Source organism: Macaca thibetana, chromosome 20, assembly GCF_024542745.1.
Source record: "Macaca thibetana thibetana isolate TM-01 chromosome 20, ASM2454274v1, whole genome shotgun sequence".
In the NCBI taxonomy this organism is placed as follows: domain Eukaryota; kingdom Metazoa; phylum Chordata; class Mammalia; order Primates; family Cercopithecidae; genus Macaca; species Macaca thibetana.
Genome location: NC_065597.1, coordinates 43,630,936 through 43,651,581, shown reverse-complemented (window position 1 = coordinate 43,651,581; position 20,646 = coordinate 43,630,936). Strand labels below are relative to the sequence as shown.

At 45.6% G+C, this 20,646-nt stretch overlaps 1 protein-coding gene across 1 annotated transcript in view; it reads right to left on the bottom strand.

The window, feature by feature from the left end:
* SIAH1 (siah E3 ubiquitin protein ligase 1) overlaps window positions 1-20,434 on the bottom strand; it is a 75,036-nt gene extending 54,602 nt beyond the window's left edge. Inside the window, exon 1 of the mRNA XM_050774825.1 lies at window positions 20,221-20,434. The gene's annotated coding sequence lies outside the window, so the exon portion shown is untranslated. The remainder of the gene's footprint in view (window positions 1-20,220) is intronic.
* Between the last annotated feature and the right edge of the window lie 212 nt (window positions 20,435-20,646).

Below are 20,646 nucleotides of genomic sequence, written 5' to 3'. Positions count from 1 at the left end.
ATTTTTGGTAGAGATGGGGTTTCACCATGTTAGCCAGGCTGGTCTTGAACTCCTGACTTCGAAGTGACCCACCAGCCTCAGCCTCCGAAAGTGGATGGATTACACGCATGCGCCACCATGCCCCACCTTCTTCTTATTATTATTTATAAGAAACCCCACCTCTACTAAGAATACAAAAATTAGCTGGGCATGGTGGTGCACACCTGTAATCCCAGCTACAGGGAGGTTGAACCCGGGAGGCAGAGGCTGCAGTGAGCCAAGATTGCAGCACTGTACGCCAGTCTGGGCAACAGAGTGAAACTCTGTGTAAAAACAACAACAACAATAAAAATTCTGAGAGAAGGTGAGGGGACAAAAAGGGAGATGAAATTCAGATCCCAGAAGTACAAGCACGTGCAGATGTGAAAGCGTGACAGTGCCAATACGAATCCCTGTGGAGAGTGCCCATGGATGCATATGGGGAATAATAAGAGGTGAGTTCAGGGACAGTCCTGCAGACCACGCTACAGAGCTCCTGTTTTATCTTATGGGTGGGGAGCCATCCAAGAGTGTAAGCAGACAAGCAGGTTTGTGTCTGGACAAGAGCATTCTGGATACTAAATCCACAAGGGGTTGGAGATAGGCACCATCAGCGTCAGGGAGACAAGACAGGCTGTCACAGTGACCAGGTGAGGGATGATCTGGGCTTTGGTTGTAGCTTGGGTGTAGACAGAAGAAGGTAACCTAGAGATACATTCTGGGGATAAAATCCATAGGACTAGCTATGGATTGGGTATAGGAGGTGAGCGAAAAGGAAGAATTAAAATACTTAAGTGGGCCAGGTGCAGCGGCTTACACCTGTAATCCTAGCACATTGGGAGGCCGAGTTGGGTGGATTGCTTGAGGTCAGGAGTTCGAGACCAGCCTGGCCAACATGGTGAAACCCCATCTCTATTAAAAATACAAAAATTAGCTGGGCTCGGTGGCGCATGCCTGTAATCCCACCTTTTCGGGAGACTGAGGCAGGAGAACTGCTTGAACCCAGAAGGCAGAAGTTGCAGTGAGCTGAGATCATGCCACTACACTTCAGCCTGGGTGACAGAGCAAGACTCCATCTCAAAAACAGACCAAAAAACCAAAAACCAAAAAAAAAAAAAAAAACCACTGAAGTGTCTTGCTTGGGCACTAGGTAGATGCCATTTATGGACATGGTGCAATGGACTGCACGTTTGCATCCACCCCCCCAAAATTCCCAATATGATGGCATTAGCAGGTGGGGCCTTTGAGAGGTAATTAGGTCATGAGGGTGGAGCCCCCAAGAATGAGATTAGTGTCATAAAAGAGACTCCAGAGAGCTCCCTTCAGCCCTCTTTCCACCTTGTGAGGACACAAGGAGAAGTCAGCAGTCTGCAACCTGGATGAAGGCCCTCACCAGAATCCTACATGCTTGGACCCTGATCTCAGACTTCTAGCCCACAAAACTGTGAGAAATACATTGCTGCTGTTTATAAGCCACCCAGTCTATGGTTCTTAGTCATAGTAGCCCAAACTAAGACAGGTATAAAGACTGGGGAGAAGGGTGGAGGGTGTGCTCAGGATGAATTAGGAAAAAATCCACCGTTAAACCTGGAATGCTTACAGGAAACTTAAAATATGCCTGGGGGCGAGTCTAGAGAACAATTGGAAAACACTCCTGCTTGCCTGGGACCAGACACTGTGTTCTCCACCTCAAAACTCTGTGTCCTGTGTTTTCCTTTCAGATAGAAAACAAAACCAAAACCCCCCAAAATCCTTTGTGGTTCCCTTTTGCCTAAGCATGGGTTTTAACCTGGATGTGCCCCTGAATCACATTTGACCTCTCTGGATGCACATCACTTCTTATCTTTTTTTTTTTTTTGATACAAGGTCTTGCTCTGTCACCCAGGCTGGAGTGCCGAGGCGCTATCATGGCCAGGCTAGAGTGCGGTGGCGCAATCTTGGCTCACTGCAACCTCTGCCTCCTGGGTTCAAGTGGTTCTTCTGCCTCAGCTCCCCGAGTAACTGGAATTATAGCTGTGCACCAGTATGCCCAGCTAATTTTTGTATTTTTAGTAGAGGCGGGGTTTTACCATGTTGGCCAGGCTGGTCTCGAACTTCTGCCTTCAAGTGGTCTGCCTGCTTTGGTCTCCGAAAGTTCTGGGATTATAGGCGTGAGCCACTGTACCCGGCCAATTAAAAAATTTTTGTTTCCTAGAGATGGGGTCCCTCTGTTGCCACGCTGGTCTTTTAACTCCTGGGCTCAAGTAGTCCTCCTGCCTCGGCCTCCAAAGCACTGGGATTATAGATATGGGCCACTGTGTCTGGCCACACCTCTTATCTAAAGGGCTGGGCCCTCTTCTACAGGACACAGAATCGGCCCTGGGTAGCAGTTTTTCAAGTACTATTTATATATTTAAAATTTTCTGTTTGCAAAAGCAATGTATACACATTATAAAAATTCAAATCATGTAGAAATGTAAACACACACACACACTCCAAAAAACAAAGAACAACAAAACAGAAACTAGGAGTCCCTAAACCTCACTCGCCTGCCCCCACATCTCCCATCAAGATTTGTTCTGTTGCCCAGGCTGGAGTGCAGTGGTGTGATCTCGGCTCACTGCAACTTCTGCTTCCCAGGTTCAAGCAATTCTCCTGACTCAGACTCCCCAGTAGCTGGGATTATAGGCATGTACCCCCACACCCAGCTAATTTTTGTATTTTTTAGTAGAGACGGGGTTTTGTCATGTTGGCCAGGCTAGTCTCAAACCCCTGACCTCAGGTGATCAGCCTGCCTCAGCCTCCCAAATTGCTGGGATTACAGGCATGAGCCACCGCACCCAGCCTAAGATTTGTTCTTAACATGATGGTGTAATTGGCCAGATTTGGGATCTGAAAGTGATGCATCCTTCCCGAATAATGCTTGTGGATTGCCAGCAAACAGCCTTGCATGGGAAACTCCCCTTCCTGAGTCACTTGGGGGAAAGCTGAGATGGCCTGAAATTCTAAGAAGGTGCAGGAACTGTAGTGTCAGGAGGGGAAGACTGCAAGCCTGCCAACTCGCTGAAATGTGCACAGGGCCAGCTGCCAGGACAACCCCCTCAGTACCCCTGAGCTAGTTAGGAAGTCTGCAACTATTCTACTTACTTTCATTTTTTTTTTTTTTTTGAGACAGAGTTTTGTTCTTGTTGCCCAGGCTGGAGTGCAATGGCGCGACCTCTGCTCAGTGCCACCTCTGCCTCCCAGGTTCAAGTGATTCTCCTGCCTCAGCCTTCCCAGTAGCTGGGAATACAGGCATGTGCCACCACACCCAACTAATTTTGTATTTTTTAGTAGAGACGGGGTTTCTCCATGTTCTCTAGCCTTGGCCTCCCAAAGTGCTGGGATTATAGGCATGAGCCACCGCGCCTGGCTACTTACTTTCGTTTTTAAAAGTCAACACTTCAATTATTTTTATATATGTAATTTGTTTTTTAGACACAAAATCTTGCTCTGCTGTCCAGGCGAATGCAGTGGTGTGATCATAGTTTACTGCAGCCTCAAACTCTTGGGCTCAAGCAAGCCTCCTACCTGAGCCTCCTGAGTAGCTGGAATTACATTCACATGCCACCATGCCCGGCTAATTTTTTAAACTTTTAAATTTTTTAGTAGAGATGGAGTCTGGCTATGTTGCCCAGGCTGGTCTCAAACTCCTGGGCTCAAGTGATCCTCCTGCCTTGGCCTTCCAAAGCTCTGGGATAACAGACATGAGTCAGTGTGTCCAGTTGTCAATTATTTTAAAATATACAATGGCCGGGTGCTGTGGCTCACGCCTATAATCCCAGCACTCTGGGAGGTCGAGGTAGGTGGATCACCTGAGGTCGGGAGTTCAAGACCAACCTGGCCAACATGGAGAGACCCTATCTCTACTAAAAGTACCAAAAAAAAAAAAAAAAAAAAAAAAAACTAGCCGGGCATGGTGGTGCATGCCTGTAATCCCAGCTACTTGGGAGGCTGAAGCGGGAGAATCGCTTGAACCGGGGAGGTGGAGGTTGCAATGAGCCAAGATCGCACCACTGTACTCTAGCCTGGTCAACAAGAGTGAAACTCCATCTAATACACACACACACACACACACACACACACACACACAAAATACATGCTCATAGTGTATTGTATATTTTGGGTTCTGTCGCCCAGGCTGGAGTGCATTGTCATGATCTTGGCTCACTGCAACCTCTGCCTCCTGGGTTCAAGCGATTCTCCTGCCTCAGCCTGCTGAGTAGCTGGGATTACAGGCACCCGCATCATGCCCGGCTAATCTTCATATTTTTGTAGAGACAGGGTTTCACTATGTTGGCCAGGCTAGTCTTGAACTCCTGACCTCAGGTGATCTGCCCACCTTGGTCTCCCAAAGTGTTGGGATTACAGGCATAAGCCACCGTGCCCAGCCAAGAGGTGCTATCTTAGCTGAAATCTGAACAACGAGTAGGGTTAATCAGGCAAGACGGAGAGTGTATTAGGAACAGGAAACTACAAAGTGCAAAGACCGGAAGGCAGATAGAGGATGGCCCACTGAAAAAATGGAAAGAAATAGTATTTGCAAGAGTTGAAGGACATATCAGCTAAGCCTTTTTATACTTTCTCAGGTCAGACTGCCTGGGTGCAAATTCTAACTTTGCTACTCACTGACTATATGACCTCAGGCAAATTTCATAACTTCTCTGGGCTCAGCTCCCTCATCTATAAAATGGGCTGGGTTATTTAACCTCTTTCACAGAAGATATATATATATATACACACACACACACACACACACATTTTATATATAATATATAATATATATAATATATATATTTTTTGAGACAGAGTCTCGCTCTGTCACCTAGCCTGGAGTGCAGTGGCACAATCTTGGCTTATCGAAGCCTCCACCTCCTGGGTTCATGTGATCCTTCTGCTTCAGCGTCTCAAGTAGCTGAGATTACAGGTGTGCGCTGCCATGCCCAGCTAATTTTTGTATTTTTAGTAGAGACAGAGTTTCACCATATTGACCAGGCTGGTGTAGAACTCCTGACCTCAGGTGACCCGCCCACCTCGGCCTCTCAAAGTGTTGGGATTATAGGAGCGAGCCACTGCACCCGACCATTTTCATAGAATTGTAAATGAGATAGTATAGGTGAAACTGCTTAGAACAGTGCCTGGCGCATGGTAAGTACAAAATAAGTCTTTGTTGGTTTTTCTTCAAGTTTTATTAAACTTGAACTGACGTGAAAGTCTAGGGTTGGGGGCATGAGGGGAAATCGGAAGGCAAAGCTGAAGAGGGAAGCACAGGGCGGTTCTTGAAGGGCCTTCTACTTCATGGTAAGAGGTTGGTACTTTTCTCCTGCAAGGGAATAAATCAATTTCAGGGAACCAAAGAGAAACTAGGAGCGAGGAAAGGCCCGTGACAGTCTTTGTGGAAAAAGCAAACTCTTGGTGGTTAGTGTTCACCACGTGCCTGTGGTAGACAGACAGGTACAAGCTGGGAGACCTGAGCTTGAATAACTGCTCTGCCAAGGCAGGTGGGGACAAGTGGTGTCAATTCTCTGGGCCTGTGCTCTCAACTGAAATGGATTTTTTCGGGGACTGAATGAGAGGAGGAAAGCCAGATGCCTCCTTTCTGCGGTACCCAGCAGAAAGCATGGGTTCCATGTTGGCTGGTGTCTGTGCCTTCAGTCCATAGATACATCTTGAGTTTAACAGCTTCAGAATTCTTATTCTACTGCCTTCTCAGCCCTCTTTTTTACTGAGATCTTGTGATTATGCAGGATGAACCTCTCCACATTCACCTACCCTAGTTAGAACCATGTTCTGGAGGCTGGACTCTGGCTGCAACTCCGTGCAGCCTGAGCTGTGTCCGGTCGGTGAGTGGTCTGTGCATCTCCAGCATCTTACCCCAACCATAGTGATTCTAACTTGATTCAATGAAATATGACAATTAGCACTTGTCTGGGAGAAAAGAGATTCAAATCAAACAAGTTATGCTGGAGTGTGAGACCAGTCTGGGCAATGCTGCAAGACCCCGTCTCTACAAAATAGTAGAAAAACTTAGCAAGGTGTGGTGTTGCACAGCTGTACTCCCAGCTATTTGGGAGGCTTAGTTGAAAGGATCACTTGTGCTGCAGGAGTTAGAGGCTACAGTGAGCTAAAAAAGAATCTAGTTTGAGTCAGTTCAAGTGAGATCCCTGTCTCAAAAATAAATAAATAAAATAAAATAGGCCGGGTGCGGCGGCTCACGCCTGTAATCCCCACAGTTTGGGAGGCCGAGGTGGGTGGATCACCTTAGGTCAGGATTTTGAGACCAGCCTGGCCAACATGTTGAAATCCTGTCTCCACTAAAAATACAAAAATTAGCCAGGAGTGGTGGTGGGTGCCTATAATCTCAGCTACTTGGGAGGCTGAGGCAGGACAATCGCTTGAACCCGGGAGGCAAAGGTTGCAGTGAGCCGAGATCGTGCCACTTCACTCCAGCCTGGGCAAAAGAGCAAAACTCTGTCTCATAAAATGAATAAATAAATAAAAATAAAGTCAGAAACAATAGATCTATGATTTTTGCTAGTCATAAATAGTACTGCCATTTTTACTTATGAGTTAAGTAATTCTGAAATAGTAATCATGTTTTATTAGTTCATCTTCAGTGTCCAGGAAATAGTTAATTGAGTAGAGTAACACAGACATTTATTGAGGTCCTTCTCTGTGCCAGATCCTGGTCTATCCATTGAGGATACAAAGATAAGCAGGACTCAGAGAGTCAGTCTCAGTTATTGGAGTATAAGGTCTGTAGGCGAAGAAGACAAATTATTATATTATATACTAAATTGTAGAGGAGAGGTTATGAACAGTTCCAGGAGATCCTGCAGGCAAAGCTGCTGGCATACATCTGTATAGGCTGCACACTGCACAACTCCAGGGCACCATTAACATAGACCAGGGTTTGGCAAACTTGTTGTATAAATGGTCAGAATATATATATATATAATTTTATTTTATTTTTTTTCCAGACAGAGTCTTGGTCTCTTGCCCAGGCTGGAGTGCAGTGGTGCCATCTTGGCTCACTGCAACCTCTGCCTCCTGGGTTCAAGCAATTCTCCTGCCTCAGCCTCTGGAGTAGCTGGGATTACAGGCATGTGCCATCATGTTTGGCTAATTTTTGTATTTTCAGTAGATACAGGGTTTCACCACGTTGCCCAGGCTGGTCTTGAACTTCTGACCTCGCGATCCTCCTGCCTTGGCCTCCCAAAATGCTGGGATTATAGGCATGAGCCACTGTGCCCAGCCAATAGTAAATATTTTATGCTTTGTGGGCCACACCATCTCTGCTCTTGTAGCTCGAAAGTAGCGATAGACAATATGTAAACAAATAAGCATGGCTGTATTCCACTTTTCATTTTACTTTTTAATTATTTACGTCCATTCAAACATGAAAATCATTTAGTTCATGCAACACACAAAAACAGGTGGTGGGCTGGATTTGTGGATTTGGCCTATGGGCCGGACTTTGCTGATCCTGACATAGATGACCATGAGAATCACCTCCACTGGAGTCATACATCAGGAGGCCCTCTCTGGAGGTGATCTTAGACAGGCTTCACTCGAAGTTTCTGTTTAAGCTAGGTTTTTTTTTTTTTTTTTGAGATAGAGTCTCACTCTGCTGCCCAGTCTAAAATGCAATGGTACAATCACAGCTCACTGCAGCCTCAGCCTCAAGTGATCCTCCCACTTCAGCCTCCCAAGTAGCTGGGATTACAGGCACACAGCACTATGCCTGGCTAATTTTTTGTATTTTTTGTACAGATGGGGTTTTACCATGTTGCCCAGGCTGGTCTCGAACTCCTGAGCTCAAGCCATCTTCCCACCTTGTCCTCCCAAAGTGCTGGGATTAAAGGCGTGAGCCACTGCATCCTGCCTGAGCTAGGTTTTAAAGGATAAGTAGGTACTGACTAGGGACACTTCAGGGAAGGGATTATAAGAGAGAACAGCATGGGCAAAGGCATAGGATGGCTGCACTAGAGGGGCCAGAGGGAAATGGGACCCAGAAAGATAGAGTGGAGACTGACTGTGAAGGGTCTTGAATGCCATACTTCAAAGTGCAGGCTCTGTCCTGTGGGCAACAGGGAGCCATTCAAGGTTTTAAACAGAAAGTGGCATGGTCCAGGATTGCATCTTAGGGAGTGAAATGGAAAATGCAAAGCCCAGTTAGGAGGCATGCAAATCAGTCAGAGAGGAGATGGTGAGTGCCAGGTGCAGTGAGGGCCGGGTGCAGTGGCTGGAGCCTGTAATTGCAACTACTCAGGAGGTTGAGGTGGGAGGATGGCTTGAGCCCAGGAGTTTGAGACCAGCCTGGCCAACATAGCAAGACCCTCTCTTCACAAAAAATAGTGCCATCGTGCCAGCTACTCAGGAGGCTGAAAGAGGAGGATGGCTTCAGTCCAAGAGTTTGAGGCTGCAGTGAGCTGTGATTGTGCCACTGCACTCCAGCCTGGGCCACAGAGCAAGACCTTGTCTCTTGAAAAAAAAAAAAAAAAAAAAAAGAAAGGAGATGGCTAGGACCTAAACAAGCAGGCACAGGGGAGTTAGAGTAAACTGGAAAAAAAGGTCAACATCCTTAGCCATTAGGAATTATAACCACATAAGATAACACTTGACATCCACTGCAATGGCTATAATGAAAAAGACAGATAATAAAAAGTGTCGGCAAGGATGTGGAGAAATTGGAACCTTCACCACTGCTGGTGAGAATGTGAAACGGTGTAACCGCTTTGGGAAACAGTCTGACAGTTCCTCAAAGAAAGCTACCATATGACCCAGCAATCCCACTCCTGAGCATATATTAAGAAAATTGAAAACATATGTTCACGTGAAAACTTGAGCGCGAATATTCATGGAAACATTCATATGGCTATTCATAATAGCCATGAAGTAGAAATGACCTAAATGTCCACCAGCTGATGCATGGAGAAATAAAATGTGGTCTATTTATACAGTGGAATATTACTCATCAACAAAAAAGAATAGCTGGGCATGGTGGCTCATGCCTGTAATCCCAGCACTTTGGGAGGCTGAGGCTGGTTGATCACTTAAGGTCAGGAGTTTGTGACCAGCCTGGCCGACATAGCGAAACCCCGTCTCTACTAAATATACAAAAATTAGCAGGGCCTGGTGGCGTGTGTCTGCAGTCCCAGCTACTAGGGAGCACCTGAACCCTTACAGGCAGAGGTTGCAGTGAGCTGCGATCACGCCACTGCACTCCAGACTGGGTTACAGATCGAGATTCCATCTCAAAGAAGAAAAACAAAAAACAAAAAAACAAGAATATATCCTGCAACATAAATGAACCTTGAAAACATGATAGGCCAGGTACAGTGGCTCACAGCTGTAATCTCAGCACTTTGGGGGGCCTAGGTAGGAGGATGGAGACCAGCCTGGGCAACACAGGGGGACCCTGTCTCTATAAAAAACAAAGCAAAACAAACAAACAGAACCCCATTATGCTAACGAAAGAAGCCAGTCACAAAAGACCAAAGGTATGATTCCATTTATGGGAAATGTCCAGAATAAACAAATCTATATAAAGATAAGTGGTTTCCTAGGGCTGGGGAAATGGGTGGGGTAATAAAGGATGATTGCCAAAGGTTATACAGTTTCTTTTGGGGTTACAAAAAATGTCCTAAAATTGGTTGTGGTGATGGTTGCACACCTGTGGAAGAAACGAAAAATGATTAAATTATACATTTTAAATGTGTGAAATGTATAATATGTAAATTATATCTCAATAAAGCTATTTTAAAAGATTACATGAGGCCGGGTGTGGTGGCCCACGCCTGTAATCCCATCACTTTGGGAGGCCGAGGGGGGGGGTGGATCACGAGGTCAGGAGTTCGAGACCAGCCTGACCAACATGGTGAAACCCCTTCTCTACTAAAATTACAAAAATTAGCCTGGCGTGGTGGTACATGCCTATAATCCCAGCTACTCAGGAGGCTGAGGCAGGAGAATCACTTGAACCCGGGAGGGGGAGGTTACAGTGAGCTGAGATCATGCCACTGCACTCCAGCCTGTATGACAGAGCAAGACTCCATCTCCAAAAAAAAAAAAAAAAAAAAAAAAAAATTACATGAATGTAACTCAAGAAGCATAATTATCTCTCTGCCTCTCTAAATAAATGATCTGTCAAATGCAATTTAAACCACTCATCGTTGGTTTTAAAATACATACAGCTTTTGTAATTTAGATTTCTGCATTTTGTTTAATTTAATGCAATGCATATGTGCTCATCTTAGGAATGATATTCCAAAAATCACTCATAAAAAAACTAGAACATTGTAGCCCATAGGGAATTACACACACGGCAGATCAGATTCAGACTGTGTGGACCTTGCTCTAACTTAGTCCTCACATCTAGTCAGCCAGCCATGCAGACCTTTTCATTTTATTCTGTGTGTGGAGGTTTTGGTTGGGGGGGGGCGGGAATGGGGGTGGGCATTATACAATAACAGCTTTATTGATACATAATACACATACCATACAATTCACTCTTTTTAAGTGTAAAATTCAGGCTGGACACGGATGCTCATGGGTAATCCCAGCACCTTGGGAGGCCAAGGCAGGCAGCTTGCCTGAGCCCAGGAGTTCGAGACCAGCCTGGCAACATGGTGAAACCCTACATCTACAAATAATACAAAAATTAGCCAGGCATACTGGCACGTGCTTACAGTCACAGCTATTCGGGAGGCTGAGAGGTGGGACCATCGCTTGGGTCTGGGGGGTTGCGGCTGCAATGAGCCGTGATCGTGCCACTGCTCTCCAGCCTGAGTGACAGAGTGTGATCCTTGCCTCTAACAACAATAAAGTGTACAATTCAATTTCTTTTAGTATATTCATAGAATTGTGCAATGGTCATCACAAATTATTTTTAAAACATTTCGTCATGCTAAAAAGAAACCCCATATCCATTAGCTATCACCCTTTATTCCCTCATCCCCAGCCCCCCACCCCTAGGCAACCACTAATCTACTTTCTGTCTATATAGATTTGCCCATTCTGGACATTTCAAATAACCGGAGTCAATATAATACATAGCCTTTCATGACTGGCTTCTTTTACTTAACATGTTTTCTTTTTTCTTTTTCTTTTTTTTGAGATAGAGTCTTGCTCTGTTGCCCAGGCTGGAGTGCAATAGCACAATCTTGGCTCACTGCAACCTCTGCCTCCTGAGTTCAAGCGATTCTCCTGCCTCAGCCTCCCAAGTAGCTGGGATTATAGGCATGTACCACCACACCTGGCTAATTCTATATTTTTAGTAGAGACGGGGTCTCTCCATGTTGGTCAGTCTGGTCTCAAACTCACGAACTCAGGTGATCTGCCCACCTCAGCTTCTCAAAGTGCTGGGATTACAGGTGTGAGCCACCATGCCCAGCCTAATTTTTGTATTTTTAGTAGAGATAGGGTTTCACCATGTTGGCTACGCTGGTCTTGAACTCCTGACCTCAGGTGATCTGCCCACCTTGGCCTCCCGAGTGCTGGAATGACAGGCGTGGGCCACCGCACCCGGCCCTAAGATGTTTTCAAAGTTCATAAATGTAGCATGTATTAGTTCTTCATTCCTTTTTATTGGTGAATAATAATCCATTGTATGGTTATCTTGCATGTTATTTATTCATTTATTAGTTGATGGACATTTGGTTGTTTCTACTTTTTGGTTATTAAGAATAAAGCTTCTATGAACATGTAAAAATTTTTCTATGGATGTACATTTTCATTTTGGGAGGTACATAACCAGGATGGAAATTGCTGGATCAAACATAATTGTTTTATAACAGCATAGTAATTACTTTAGATATTTGACAGAAATAGATTTCAGAGTCTGTTGACTCCAGTTGTCATATGGTGAATTTCTTTCAGGCCAGGGTACTCAGCCACGCAAATAACCACGCCTTTAGATATGGATACACACATGGCGAAAGACTGCTTAACTACACAATGCACGAATGCAGCTCTCATTTTTAACCAAAGATAAACACCTAATAGTATTATGATGTCTTAAAGGGGAACCTTGCCATGCAGTCACCTCCCTGTACCTTTTAATTACAACTCATGACAATTACAATGTGGTATTCCCCCTTCCAAATCAAGATGAGAGAGGGTACAGATAACCATGTCCCTTTTTTCTTTCTTCTTACATGCTTGTTTGTTTTTGACAAAGGAAACGAACACAACTAATGATGTAGTAATTTCAACAGGCCTGGCTCCCATGTTTGGGGAATTTGGTGCAACCCTGCACCAGGAATACTGAGAATTTTCACTCAGCATTCTCATTGATTTTTTTTCTCTTAATTATGGTAAAATATATACAATATAAAATATGTGATTTTGACTCTTTTTAAGTGTACCATTTAGTGGCATTAATGACATTCACAATATTGCAGAGCCATCACCACAATGTTTAAAATTTTTCTATTACCAAGAACAGAAACTCTGCACCTCTTAAGAAGAACCTCGGCTCAAGTGATCCTCCTGCCTTGGCCTTCTGAGTAGCTGGGATTACAGGCACACACCACCATGCCTAGCTACCCCACATCTTTTTAACAAAAAGTTCTTACTTTCAAGTGTACCTGGGTTCATTTCGTACCAGTTTGAGACAGGGTCTCACCCTGTCACCCGAGCTGGAGTGACACAATCACAGTGGCTCACACCTGTAATCCCAGCACTTTGGGAAGCCAAGGTGGGTGGATCACTTGAGGTCAGGAGTTCGAGATCAGCCTGGCCAACATGACGAAACCTGGTCTCTACAAAAATACAAAAATTAGCTGGGTGTGGTAGTGCCTATAATCCCAGCTACTACGGAGGCTGAGGCAGGAGAATTGCTTGAATCTAGGAGGCAGAGGTTTCAGTGAGCCGAGATCGCGCCACTGCCTGCGTGACAGAGTGAAAGCCTGTCTCAAAAAAAAAAAAAAAAAATTAAAATTAAAGAATAAAAGTAATTTTTAAAAAGCTTTAAATTTTCATGAAGTCCAATGGTTTTGTTGCTTTTACTTTTGGTGTCAGATCTTAGAGTCCATGGTCACCTCATCACTCTTTTTTTCCTTTAACACCTACAAAGCTTCTGGACCTCATGACTCCTATGCAGGAGAGGCAGGACGTGTAAATGTCCTACAAAATAATTAACAGTGGTGGAAGTGGCAAGTCAGCTATCTAATACAGAAAACATTTAGAAAGCCACATATTTACACTGAATGTGGTCTAAAACAGCATTTGTATTTTCTTTGACAAAGCTCATATTTAATGAAGTGTGTTTATGTTGCTCTGAGAACCTAAGTTCATTTTCATCAACTATTTGTCTGGGTCTCTGTCAAAGTGGACAATATGAAAGGTGTCTGCCTAGCCCGGAAACCATTGTTCCTCCTAAGGGAACTGCCCCTACAATGTCCTCTCCCACCTTGGTGGCTCCCTGGAAGCTACACTTGTACCTCATGATCCCACCCCCTGGTCAGGACCCAGCCTGGCCAACCTGATCCCGTCCTGAGAATCTGTCTTTGAGATTCAGAAATGATGTGTTTGTTACTGCAGGGGACCGTGGGACTGCCTCATCCTGCCATTTGATTTGAATTAAGTAGACTTCATTCCCTGCCTTGAGATCCACGTGAGAGATCCCTGTATTTATCTATTTTTTTTGAAACGGGGTCTTGCTCTGTCACCCAAGCTGGAGCACAGTGGTGCAATCTCGGCTCCCTGCAACTTCTGCCTTCTGGGAACAAGTGATCCTCCTGCCTTGCCCTTCTGAGTAGCTGGGATTACCAGCATGCACCACCATGCCTGGCTACCCTATATTTTTTAGTAAAAAGTTCTCATTTTCAAGTGTATCTGGGTTCATTTTGTATCAGTATGATTTTTTTTTCTTTTTTTTTTTTTTTTTTTTTTTTTTGAGACGGAGTCTTGCTCTGTCGCCCAGGCTGGAGTGCAGTGGCCGGATCTCAGCTCACTGCAAGCTCCGCCTCCCGGGTTCACGCCATTCTCCTGCCTCAGCCTCCCGAGTAGCTGGGACTACAGGCGCCCGCCACCTCGCCCGGCTAGTTTTTTGTATTTTTTAGTAGAGACGGGGTTTCACCGTGTTAGCCAGGATGGTCTCGATCTTCTGACCTCGTGATCCGCCCGTCTCGGCCTCCCAAAGTGCTGGGATTACAGGCTTGAGCCACCGCGCCCGGCCTTTTTTTTTTTTTTTTAAGACATGGTATCACTCTGTCACCCAGGCTGAAGTGCAGGTCTGTCACTGTAGCCTTGACCTCCCAGACTCAAGCCATCCTCCCACCCCACCTCAGCCTCCTGAGCAGCTGGGACTACAGCCGTGTGCCACTACACCCGGCTAATTTTTGTATTATTTATAGAGATGGGGTTTTATCATGTTGCCCAGGCTGATCTCAAACTCCTGAGCTCAAGTGCTCCTCCTTCTTTGGCCTCCCTAAGTGCTCGGATTACCAGTGTGAGCCACTGTGCCCAGCCTGATATTTTGAAATAATGTTTATGTTCCCATACTGGTGGGCTGGCTTCTCTCCTTGCAAGTACCCCATCTGCAACCAGAGTGGAGCTGTGGAACTGGAGTCAGAGAGAAGGGTATGGATTAGTGGAAATGTGAAAGTCTCAGTCATACAAAGGAAAACATGAAAAGCCTGTTCTTTCCTCCTCACAGGATTGTGAGAAGCAGGGATCTTGAGGCAGGTGAGATGGTTGGGCCCTTCCTGTTCATTGCTCTTTGGGACTCTGCCTAGGTGAGAAGGGGCTTCAGGTTCACCCAGCTGGGAGCAGTGGAGCCTGAAGACACAAAGGCTCATGATCAGCTTCCCTGGACACTGTCTGGGGGAGGCTGCCAGCCCTGGGAGGCCTATCCTGTGGCATGGCAACATTTTTAACAAGAGACTGAAGAGATGGCGAGAAGGTGGTGTCAAACGCAGCTACAAAAATGAGTCTAGGGCAGAACCCCTTGACTCTTCAAGGTGTGGCGTTCGGGGACCTGGAGGTTTCACCAAGTCCCAGCAAGGAGACGCAGAGAGCCAGAGAGAGCCTGCGGACCCTCAGAGGCCTAGCTGGGTGCTGAGGCCTCTATGGCCCAGAGCACGGATGGTGCCAGATGTACACTCACACTTCAGCATCGCCAGTCCCAGGGGCAGGGCAGAGGAGATGCTCAGCTTCAGAGACCAATGCACATCCATAGGACTCTACCTAGATGGGAGTGACCCTCCTGTCATCTCCAGGACTCAGTGACCCTCTGTACCAAGGAACCATCCTGGGGAGGAGAAGGGGTGGGCCTTAAAGGAGCTGAGAAATCATTGCCCTGGGCTCCTGTTTGCCAGACACACACACAGCTGGAGCGGACACAGCTCTCCTTTCTCACCCTCGTCTCTCTACAATGTAAAGAGCTCATTGGACACTGAAAAACTAAAGAAGTCATGTTCGCTTTGCATTCTGGGTGTTCTGTGAATTCCTATTTAGACCAGACTATACTAAAAGCTCCAGAATCCCAAATCAACAGACATTGTTCTCAGGGGCCAGAAAAGTTAATCCAAAAGATACCAATGACTCCCTTGTTTCTCCTGCCTATCCTGCCCCCCTCCACCTCTCCCTCTCTCCCGTCTTTCCCTCATTCCTCAGTAGGTCTCAAATGCCCTATTGGAGGTCAGGCTCTGGAGATTCCAAGATGACCACACAATCCCTCCTGCGTGGAGTTCACAGTCCTGAGAGAAGATAGAGACCAAGCAGCTCCAAGCCGGGTAATTAACACCAACACTGAGATGTCTACGGGGGCTCTGGGAGCAGAGAGGAGAGCCTCTTCTCTCTGCTTGGGCAGATGTGAGGGCAAGCGTATGAGTTTCACAGGAATGTGTGTACCTCTGGTATAGATGTGGGTGTCTGTGGTAGATGCAAACAGTTACCTACCCCTAAACGATTCTCTCCCTTCTTTTTTCCTAATGGAACCAGATTTTGTTTGAGGCTGCCTGTGTGTCATCCTAAGGGCTGATGCATGAATGATTCTGTTTCCATTGCAGACTCTGTTTCCAGGCCCCCTTCCCTTGTAGCCATGCCTCATGATTCAGATTTTCTTTGGTTTTTTTTTTTTTTTTTGAGATGGAGTCTCACTCTCTTGCCCAGGCTGGAGTGCAGTGGCACCATCTCAGCTCACTGCAACCTCTGCCCCCTGGGTTCAAACAATTCTCCTGCCTCAGCCTCCTGAGTAGCTGGTATTACAGGGGCCTGTCACCATGTCCAACTAATTTTTTGTATTTTTAGTAGAGACAGGGTTTCACCATGTTGACAAGGCTGGTCTCAAACTCCTGACCTCAGGTGATCCATCTGCCTCAGCCTCTCAAAGTGCTGGGATTACAGGTGTAACACTGCGCCTAGCCAATTTTTGTATTTTTAGTAGAGTAGGGTTTCACCATGTTAGCCAGGCTGGTCTTGAACTCCTGGCCTCAGTGAACTGCCTGCCTCGGCCTCCCAAAGTGCTGGGATTACAGGCGCGAGCCACCATGCTCAGCCTATTAAAAAGTTTTAGAGCAGGAACGAAAGGAAGTAAAGTACACTTGGAAGAGGGCCACGTGGGTGTCTTGCAAGATCAAATGCACTGTTTTGACCTTTGACTTGGGGTTTTATATGTTGGCATGTTTCTGGGGGTGTTGGGTCCCTTCTCCCTAATCCTTCCCTTGGGGTGGGCTGTCCGCAGGTGCAGTGGCCTGCCAGCACTTGGGAGGGGAGCATGCACAGTGTGTTTCCTGGAGTTGTGTGCATGCTCACTTGAGGCTTCTTCCCTTACCAGTTGAGTGTTCCTTTAAGGAACGAGTTAAACTTTTTGCCTCTTAGTGTGCCTGTGTGAGCCCACTTACCCAGCTTCTGAGATCTTATTAGGAAGCTAATCACCAGCTTCAGGGTTTTTCTATCCACTGGGAGACTACCTTTGCCTGGTGCTGGCTGTGACCAATAATGATCTCTGAGAGACAGTGTAACAACTGCCTGACCGTCACCTGACAGATGCCTGCCAGTCATGGTGGGAGATGGCCTCCCCTGTCCGCTCATGTCTAGCTACCTATTGCAACAGTTCTATTTATGAAACCAGTTCCATTTATGAAAATTCATCAAGCTGTACTCATGATATGTGCACTTTTCTTTATGTTGTACTATAAGAAAAGTGGTTTTTTCCTCTCTTTTTAAGTGTAGCTGAGAAAAGAAGTATGGGAAGTGGAGGAAAAAGTGTGGAGAAAATGCTAATGGGTTCTGTCTTACAAAGTGAGGAGTGAAGAGAGTATGTCAGGTTGATGGAGAAAATATAAAGTCCTGAATATGTAAATGAACAATAGTAACCAATAGGTGAAGTAAAAGTAATACTAGTGGAAGTGGAGGAAACTAGTGGAAGGGAGGTAAAGTGAGAGTTAAATTCTCATGTTTCATTGTGTGAGTCAATAGATGTCTTCCAAGGTGGAATTAGCCACCTAAAGAATTCAAATCCAGGCCAGGCACAGTGGCTCACACCTGTAATCCCAGCACTTTGGGAGGCTGAGGCAGGAGGATCACCTGAGGTTAGGAGTTCAAGACCAGCCTGGCCAACATGGCAAAACCCCGTCTCTACTAAAAATACAAAAATTAGCTGGGCATGTAATCCCAGCTACTTGGGAGGCTCAGGCAGAAGAATCACTTGAACCTGGGAGGCAGAGGTTGCAGTGAGCCGAGATGGTGCCACTGCACTTCAGCCTGGGCAATAGAGTGAGACTCCATCTCAAAAAAAAAAAAGAATTCAGATCCTAAGCTGGGTGCAGTGGCTCACGCCTGCAATCTCAGCACTTTGGGAGGCTGAGGCGGGAGGATCACTTGAGCCCAGGAGTTCAAGACCAGCCTGGCCAACATAGAGAGACCTCATCTCAAAAAAAAAAAAAAAAAAAAAAAAGACTCAGATTCTCAGATTTCTAGTGGTGAAAGAGACGACTTCTGAGGTTGGGAGGCATGGGATGGAAGATTGTGTCATCAGTAATGCTGAACTATTTAATTTAGTACCATGTAGGCCAGGTGCAGTGGCTCACATCTGTAATCCTAGCACTTTGGGAGGCCAAGGTGGGCTGATTGCCTGAGCTCAGGAGTTTGAGACCAGCCTGGGCAACATGGCAAAACCCCATCTCTACTAAAAATATAAAAGTGTAGCTGGACATGGTGGCGAGTACCTGTAGTTGGGTGGCTGAGGCAGAAGAATTGCTTGAACCCAGGAGGCAGAGGTTGCAGTGAGCCAAGATCGCACCACTGCACTCCATCCAGCCTGAGCAACAGAGCAAGACTCTGTCTCAAGATAATAATAATAATAATTTGTTACCTTGTGCATCCACTATTTTAATAATACAGACCTTAAAAACAATACAATTGACCAGGATGGAAGGAAGCTAAAAAAAATAAAAATAAAAATAATACAAGACAATAAACCAGCACTACATTGTATGATATAGTCAAGCAGTGCTAATAAAGGCCTTCTGATGTTTTGAGGCCAGAGCACCTCTTTGCCCTGGCTACCAAACCATGTCATCAAGACCTACAGAAAGTCTAAAAGACCTTCTGGCTTTGAAATGTTTCTAGGACACAGGCTATAACCCGCATTTTCCTTTAAACTATATTTCCTAAAGTAGGCAATGGTATTTCTAAATCTCGGTTTTTCAGTACCGTGGTGGAAGTACCAACAACTTTCAATGGTGCTAGGAGAGTCTTAAAGATGGCCCGACAAAATTATTTTTAATATATTTTATGCTTTAAGCAGTTTATGTTCATCAGCATTTGTAGGCACTATGAGGCAAGGGGAATATGGAGGAGTATAGGAACCTGCATAAAATTGGTAAACAGTAGGGTGTCGGAATCTAAAAATTACTGGGGTATGAAATAAGATTTTTAGGAGGCCATTGGTTTGGACCGAGCTCCTGCACCAGGCTCAACAGACCAAACCAGAATGGAGTCACTCATGTGAAGTTCCACACCACCAAACTGAAAGTAAGTTGTTTATCTGACCTTCCAAGAAATCAGAACAGAGAGAATGATAATAGCCAAATCCCCAAACACACTGGTTTTAGCTGGCATGATGAAAAAAAGTCCCCTCTGCTTTAACCTTTACAAGAAAAGTAGCTTTGAAATGACCTATTCATTTTCTGTTTTCTCTTTCTGCTTCCCTCAACCCCTCTGTTTATAAAACCAAGTTCCAGGCTTGGCGCCGTGTCTCAGGCCTGTAATCCCAGCACTTTGGGAGGCCAAGGTGGCCGGATTACCTGAGGTCAGATGTTCAAGATCATCCTGGGCAATGTGGCGAAACCCCGTCTCTACTAAAAATACAAAAATTAGCCGGGCGTGGTGGTGCATGCCTCTAATTCCAGCTACTTGGGAGTCTGAGGCAGGAGAATCGCTTGAACCCGGGAGGTGGAGGTTACAGAGAGCTAAGATGGCGCCATTGCACTCCAGCCTAAGCGACAGAGCAAGACTCCATCTCAAAAAAAAAAAAAATTGAAAAAATAAATAAAATAAAATCAAGCTCCTCTGCTCAGCTTATCAGAGCACGCATCTGTCTTATGAAATAAGTGTTGCCTGATTCTGGAATAGCAAATAAAAGCCAATTAAGATCTTTAAACCAAATTTGTTGTAATTTTGTCTGTTGAAAGAGGTTTGCCATGGAATTAACAGAAGTCACCTTAAATTCAGGTCTTTTTCACACCTTGGACAAAACACATAGCTGAAGCAGGATGTCAGCACACAAATGTTCATTTATTTCACTCCACAAAAATATACACTGGGCTGAGTCCTGGAGATTCAGCACATACCTTCAAGGACCCTTTAGGATGTAGACAGATTTTGTGAATTAAAATGGCAATTAATAGGGCCTTCTCCCCATTAAATGTACTCATAACATTTTGCACTCAATTTAGGAGGCTCCTGGGCCACCCGTAAGGCCTATCCATGGAAGGATTCATGAACTTTTTGCTCTGAGAGTCTAAGAACTTAGGACCACCATGTTTCTACCACTTCCATGGATCCCAGGGCAAGGGTGCTTCTTGGGAAGCCAGCAGCCAGGAGACTGCTCTTGCAAGAAGATCTTGGAACATCTCTTCTGGTCACAGAGATGTTCCAAGTGGAACCAAAGACAAGTCAAGCACCTTTGTTTACAGCTGAAGAAACTGGAAACCCAGAAAGGGGAAGTCTTACCCAAGGTCTACTTCCTCATCCACTTAGAGATCACAATAACGATAGTCACAATTGCTGCCTCAGTGAAGTGCAGGGGAGTGGGAGTCTCTCAAAGATCCTTCCAACACTCTGGCCTGGGCTTGATCATCCCCATTCTCCAGAGTCAGGACGAGTGGCTTGTCAGGTCACATAGCAGGAAGTAGCCCAGCTTGGCAGACAACTCAGTTCTGTGGAACTTCAAAGCAAGAGGCCAACAGTTAAGAGGGCTATAAAAGTGGCAGAGACACTGTCTTTGCCCTCACAAAGCAGGTAATCTTATTGGCTCTGGGGATGGGGCATTAGGTAATCTTATTGGCTCTGGGGATGGGGCATTAATATGTAAAGAAGTTAACATTTTGGCATAGGGGCAGTGGCTGATCCCTGTAATCCCAGAGCTTTGAGAGGCCG